Here is a 6,000-nt window from a genome sequence, read left to right as displayed (position 1 = left end):
GAGGGAGGGAGGGAGGGAGGGAGGGAGGGAGGGAGAGAGGGAGAGAGAGACTCCTACTTGATTACTAATAAAGAAATAAAAATCTCCTTGCCAAAGTAATGTATCCATGTTGAAAATGAACAGCATAAGAACATCATTGTGTACCAGTGGCTTACACTTGTAATCCTACTATATAGGAAGGAGTCTAAGATCTGAAAATGTGGGTTCTGGTTTGAAACCAGTTATGGCAGATGAATCTATAAGATATTTATCTCAGATTTACCAGTAAAAATCCAAGGTGGTAAAAGTACCAGCCATGAGTAAAAAATCTGAGTAAGAGCACAAGGCTCTGGGTTCAAACCCTTGTACTAGCACACTTAATGTATTCGCGCACACACACATAAATTCCCAAAGCAAAATATGATCATCACATGATCTTGTTTTCTCTCTCTCTCTTTTTAAATGATCTGAAGGATTGGGCTGGACAGGGGTGGAGAAGGAATGCATTTTTCCATCTGCGAGTCAATGTCACCTAAGGCTTTCCCAGTGACAAGGCTTCCACATTTGGAAAAGCCTGGGCACAACTAAGCATGTCAAACCACAGAAGGAAAACTGAGGCCCAGAGATAGAAGTCATTCTCCAAGCCAAATAATTGGTTGATGGTTGAATGATGGGAGGGAGTGCAGGTGATCTGACAATGTATTTACATCTCAGTCTTTCCATCTCACAAAACAGATCAGTCCTCAAAACTTAAGCAGCTTGCTCAGCCTCCAGGAACAGCCATCCTCCTTATTCCTTTAACAGATGATGGAGCAGCCAAGGCTCCAGTGGGCCAACATCAAGTTCAATGCCCTTCTCAGCCTCTCTGTTCTCTCAGATGTGGCAGGGATCCAAGTGTGGGGATGGAGTGTAGACACAGGAAGAGAGGAAGGAATGGAGAGAAGAGGGAGCAAAGAGCTCATGAGCATCATCAGACCATTCTAAAAAGGAAAGGAATGGATAACAAAAATCACGCATGTCACAGAAAGGTGACAGGAATCCATGCAGACTTTTCTGGTGTCCTCATCTGTCCAAAATAGAAACCATTAGGGGAATCTCTTGTTTTATAATAGATGGTTTCTAACAGGCCCTGAAACACATAATATTGGGTAAGTAGGGCTGGAAAAATTGGGAGATAGGACCAACCCAACTCCCAAGTGTTTTCTCCAATAATGAACCAAGAGGCTCAGCTTTTAATCTGGAGACTTTTTCTGCTTTTCTAACCACAGTAGGATCTTACCGACCAAGATTGTAACTCCTATGTGTGTTTTTAAAAATGATTCAGTTCTATATTCATAAATAAATGTGACCTGTAAATATTTTTATGTAAACATCTTGATATCACATTTTACAATTTTTTTCTAAAAAAAAAATCCTTCTGAAAAAAGAACTTGCCTATAACTGTACAGTAAGCCATTTTGCTCTAGAAAGATCAGAATACCCATGAACTGCAATGTACAATGAAGTAGTTGACTAGGATCTTCACTACAAAGAATTATTCCAGCCCCTGACGCCCTGAGTACCCACAGAACAATACACTGGCACCTGTAAAGGCAATTTGGATGTCTAAGACAAGGGAGATGTATTCACCTGCAACGTGGCACCACCTGGGCTGTGTTAAAAAGCAGAGCCAAGTGTGGTGGCTATTGGAGTTTGTGAGTTCAAGGCTACTCTGGGCTACATAGCAAAACTGGGTTAGAAAAAAAGTATTTTTTTTTAAAAAAAGCAGAATCTCAGAAGCCACTCAAGCCTACTGAATCAAAATCTGCACCTTAGCAAACACACAGTTTACACACATCTATGAGTGTGAATCTCAGCATAGTACATACAGGCCCTTCTTCAACAGGTCATATCTCAGTCATCTTTACAGCCTACAACTCCAGGGCCTGTCCTTGCAAGCTGGCTGCCATACTGGATTCTCCAAACTGGCATCTTTGTAAACTTTGTTGGTTCCCTGTTTTTCAACTGCTTGCAAAGTTAAGCCACTAAATCACCTATGTAAACCGTGATTAATTCCTTTGACATTAATAATAGGGTGACTTCTCTCTCCTGTTACCCCAAAGAGACTGCTAATTGTGTTCCAATTGTTTACCTTTGTATTGTTTTATGAGAGCTCAGAGAAAGATGGAAGATATTCCCCAGCAGGCCAGAAACAAATGCCAGACAGGTTTTGGAAAGGCTGAACACATGCTATGACTACACCTTGTTAGTAGAAGGGCTTTGCTTTCTTTGTTTTCTTTTCTTTTTTATGGAAGGGATGACGCCTTCATAATTATAGGTGTTGCTGTTTAAAACTCCGAATGTTTTCCAAACCACCAAGGGGGCCACACCTCTGACGAGCCAGGAGTCAGCCTGCTCCGATCCTCTTCCCAGTTCTCTATAAACAGTTTATAAAGACACATCCAAGACTACTAGGTTTACATTTGGCATAATGAGGAGAAGAGAGACCCCCATCCAAGTCCATTTGCTTCCTGAACAAACTCGGGGGAGCCACAGGTAAGCCTCCGCCATGCCTGGTACATTTGTTATTGGTGGAGTCCTCCAAAACAGGCAGTTAGTTCACCTTCCTAGCAAGACAACGGATCCCTTTTGTAACCCCCCAAAAAATAATTAAAACCATTGTTTTAATACTATCCTAAGGCAGTGTAATTAAGTCTCCGAGTGAGTAATTGTGTACCTGAATTCAAAATAAGATTTCACATGTAAAGCAACGTTCTGATGGTAATCTCCCAGAAGTGTCTTGGCTTCCATTTGGGATACACAAGTGCCAGCTCAGCGTTACAATAGGCATTGTTAGAAGGGCGGGAGGATGCCTGTTTGTGGAAGGAAGAAGGTAGGTCTACCCACCTTCAGGAAGGAACAGCGGGGCCATATGTTCCAACCATGGAAGATTTCAACAAGGGACTGAGGAGGGTGATATGCCAACATCTTTGTCAATGAGAACAACTTCACATATTTTTTACAAAGGCTTCTGGGACGGTCTTGAAAGTAATATCTACAAAATAGCTTTCAAGAGAAGAAGCTGCTTCTTCTCTTCCCAGCGGTGAGCCATTATTAAAACAAACAAGCAAACAAACCAAAAGAAAAACTATACAAAAACCAAAATGTGATTTGCCCAAGGCTGGTATGAGTCCTTTGGTGCTGGAATAAGGGTGAAGATGTCCATAGGACAGGTTTCTTAAAGTACTTAGAGGCACAAAATAGGTACATGCAGAATAAATCTAGCTGTGCATATGCCTGAGTTCTATGCAAACACTCTCTCTAGCTCTGTCCTCTGGCCAATGCCAGAAGTAATGACCCCTTCAATAATGATGAACACGTTTAGCACCCAGCTCTTGATTTCTAAGCATCTATCTTTCTCCAATGTAGGAAATCCAGGATTCTAAAAGAAGTCCTTCATTGCAGGGATGGGGAATGATCATAGGAGCATCTTGTAGAAGCCCAAAGTCCTAAATTCCATGGTGGGGGAAGGGGGCTTTAATAAGGGCACAAGAGCCAGCCTGAAAGACCTCTCCAATCCCAATGTGTAGACCAAGAACAAGAAAAGAAATCATAGTAGTATTTAGTATATATAGAGAAGTGACATCTCTTCTTTAGAGAACTGGGTGGGGGTGGAAGAGAGAGAAGAAATCTGTATCTCAACTCATGTTAGCAGTGACAGTACTGTCATGGCGTACAGAACCCCATCAGACTGCTGACATTACCAAAGCGGTTAAGAGACAGTGGCAAATGTGAGCATACAACCTCTCTCTACCAGCCACCAACTGCTGTCAACAAGCAAGCAAGCCCAGGACCGGGAAGCGCTTTCAAAATTTCAAAAAAGGCAAGAAAAGCAGAATTTTCCTTAAATATTCTTCAGCTTTTAATATTCTCTGTGGACCACTCAAAACAAGAAACAGGTTGTATCAAGATCCAAAGCTGCCTAGTTTTGATTCTTATTTTTGAAGAAACTAAATCTCTACCTCAGTTTAGGATGCCTGAATTTGTTCCTTCAGTGAGCACAATGAAATCAGTTAGAAGAAGGGAAACATGGAGAATAACTTTACATGCCTCACTCCAGATTTCCTGGTGATACCAGGCCCTAGTGGCTCATGCCTGTAGTTCTAGCTACTCATGAGGCTGAGAAGTGAGGATCATGTTTCAAAAGAGAACCCAAGCAGACAAATCTAAGACACTCGTATCTCCAATTAACCAGAAAAACAAACGAACAACAGAAGTAGAGGTGTGGCTCAAGGGGTAGAATGTCAGCCTTGAGCAAAAAATGCCAACCAAGAGTATGAGGCCCTGAGTTCAATTCCTAGTACCAATGGATCAAAACCAATCCTAGTGACTGAGGTTGGTCTACATTTTTTGTTTTGTTGGTAGTTGTTTGTGTTCTGTGACAGAGCCTTGGACATGAGATCCTCCTACCTCATCCTCCCAAGTATGGAGATTATCCACGAGAGTATACTTGGCTCTAGTTGACATTTTGAATCATGTCACTGATTTCAAAGTAGCAAATGATCAAGACATCGGTCAACTTAAAAGACTCTGCTATTTAGAAGGATTCTTTGCTTCCTACCAGAAAAGTGAGCTCTAAAGTTTTACCTGAATTAAGTTTTATTTTATTCAAGTATTCTAGCACCAGTGGGACTGTGTCCTTCATTATCACTTTCCTTTTTTTTTTTTCAGTGAAGACAAAGAAGAAAGAATTATTGCTCAGCACATCCTACTTAAAAGGCAAGCACTATCACTTTTAGACAAGCCCCTGGACTTTTTTTCCCTTTTAATTTTGTTACTCTGATAGGCTCTCATGTTTGCCTGGCTGGTTTTGAACTGTAATCCTCCTACCTGCACTTTCCCTGTAGCTGGGATTATTGTCACCAGCCACCGTGGTGGGCTGATCTTTTGTCATCTCTTCTGTATCCACTCTCACTCCTTCTGCTCAAATGGGTCCAGCCACAGACATTGTGTTTTGATTGACTCAAAGTATGATGTGAGCGGTGCCACTTCTCAGATCTCTCTAGATGAATGTCATGTGCCTGAAAGTTAAAGAACCCCCTGATCTGAGTGAGTCTGAGATAGCAGTGAATGGTCAGCGTAAGGCACCAGCACCCCTGACCTAGCCCAAACATTCTGCCTTTTCACAGTGGCCAGCAAGCAGTCAGTCAACCAATGGGTCAATTCTCCCAAAGATGCCACTTGAATATTCTAATTGGTCAGAGCCAGAATGACAGAATTACCTGGGTGAAAGGGGGAAGGAGGTGTTATTTCAGAATTACTGAATCGGGGTGTTATGGAGAAGAGGTGGCTGTAGATGTTCTCAGAAGATCACCAGCTGGTAATGTTAAACATCAAATTTGGCATCATTCCACGGGGATTTCCAATGACTATCTCCCCTGGGACTGTCACCATTTTTTTTTAAAGGAGGATCTTTTCAAAAGGGCAAGACATAAAAGAACAAATGGCATACAGCATCATTGCAAACGGGGTTTCCTGTAAGTCCACCAAGTTTACCTTCCTTGATTGCCACAGATAGAAGCAGAGTCACAGAAAAGGTTCAAGTCTTAGTTACTGGCAGAGCCTTAGGCCTCACAGCTCCCTGTGGGAAAAAATCCCAGCCCCACACATAGCCAGCATGTCACTTTAAACGCCTCCAAGCCTTGGTAACTCCACGGCTCTTCCAGAGCTGCAGAGAGGATGGAATGGGAAAACTAGTGTGCAGTGTGTACTCTACAAACCTCAGTGTGCTCAGCAGCAGCAGAGAGAGCTAAACCCACAACCCAGGAATCCCACCTCCCAGGGACTAGCTTCTTCAAGCCTCCTCAAGAGGCTCTCAGCCTTGGAAGGAGTTATTTTGCCTCTAGATCATCTCCACACCCATTCTATTCAAGCTGTTTGGGGAGAAAGGATGGGAATTTTGATTTTATTTGGAATATTTTTCATTATCTTTAAGTAGCTGTACAAAGGAGTTGCAATTCACAGGAGCAGTTCATGAATACA

The sequence above is a fragment of the Dipodomys ordii genome, unplaced genomic scaffold (genome assembly GCF_000151885.1).
Source record: "Dipodomys ordii isolate 6190 unplaced genomic scaffold, Dord_2.0 Scaffold12, whole genome shotgun sequence".
In the NCBI taxonomy this organism is placed as follows: domain Eukaryota; kingdom Metazoa; phylum Chordata; class Mammalia; order Rodentia; family Heteromyidae; genus Dipodomys; species Dipodomys ordii.
The sequence above is the reverse complement of the archived record's forward strand: the minus strand, read 5'-3'. Positions refer to the sequence as shown.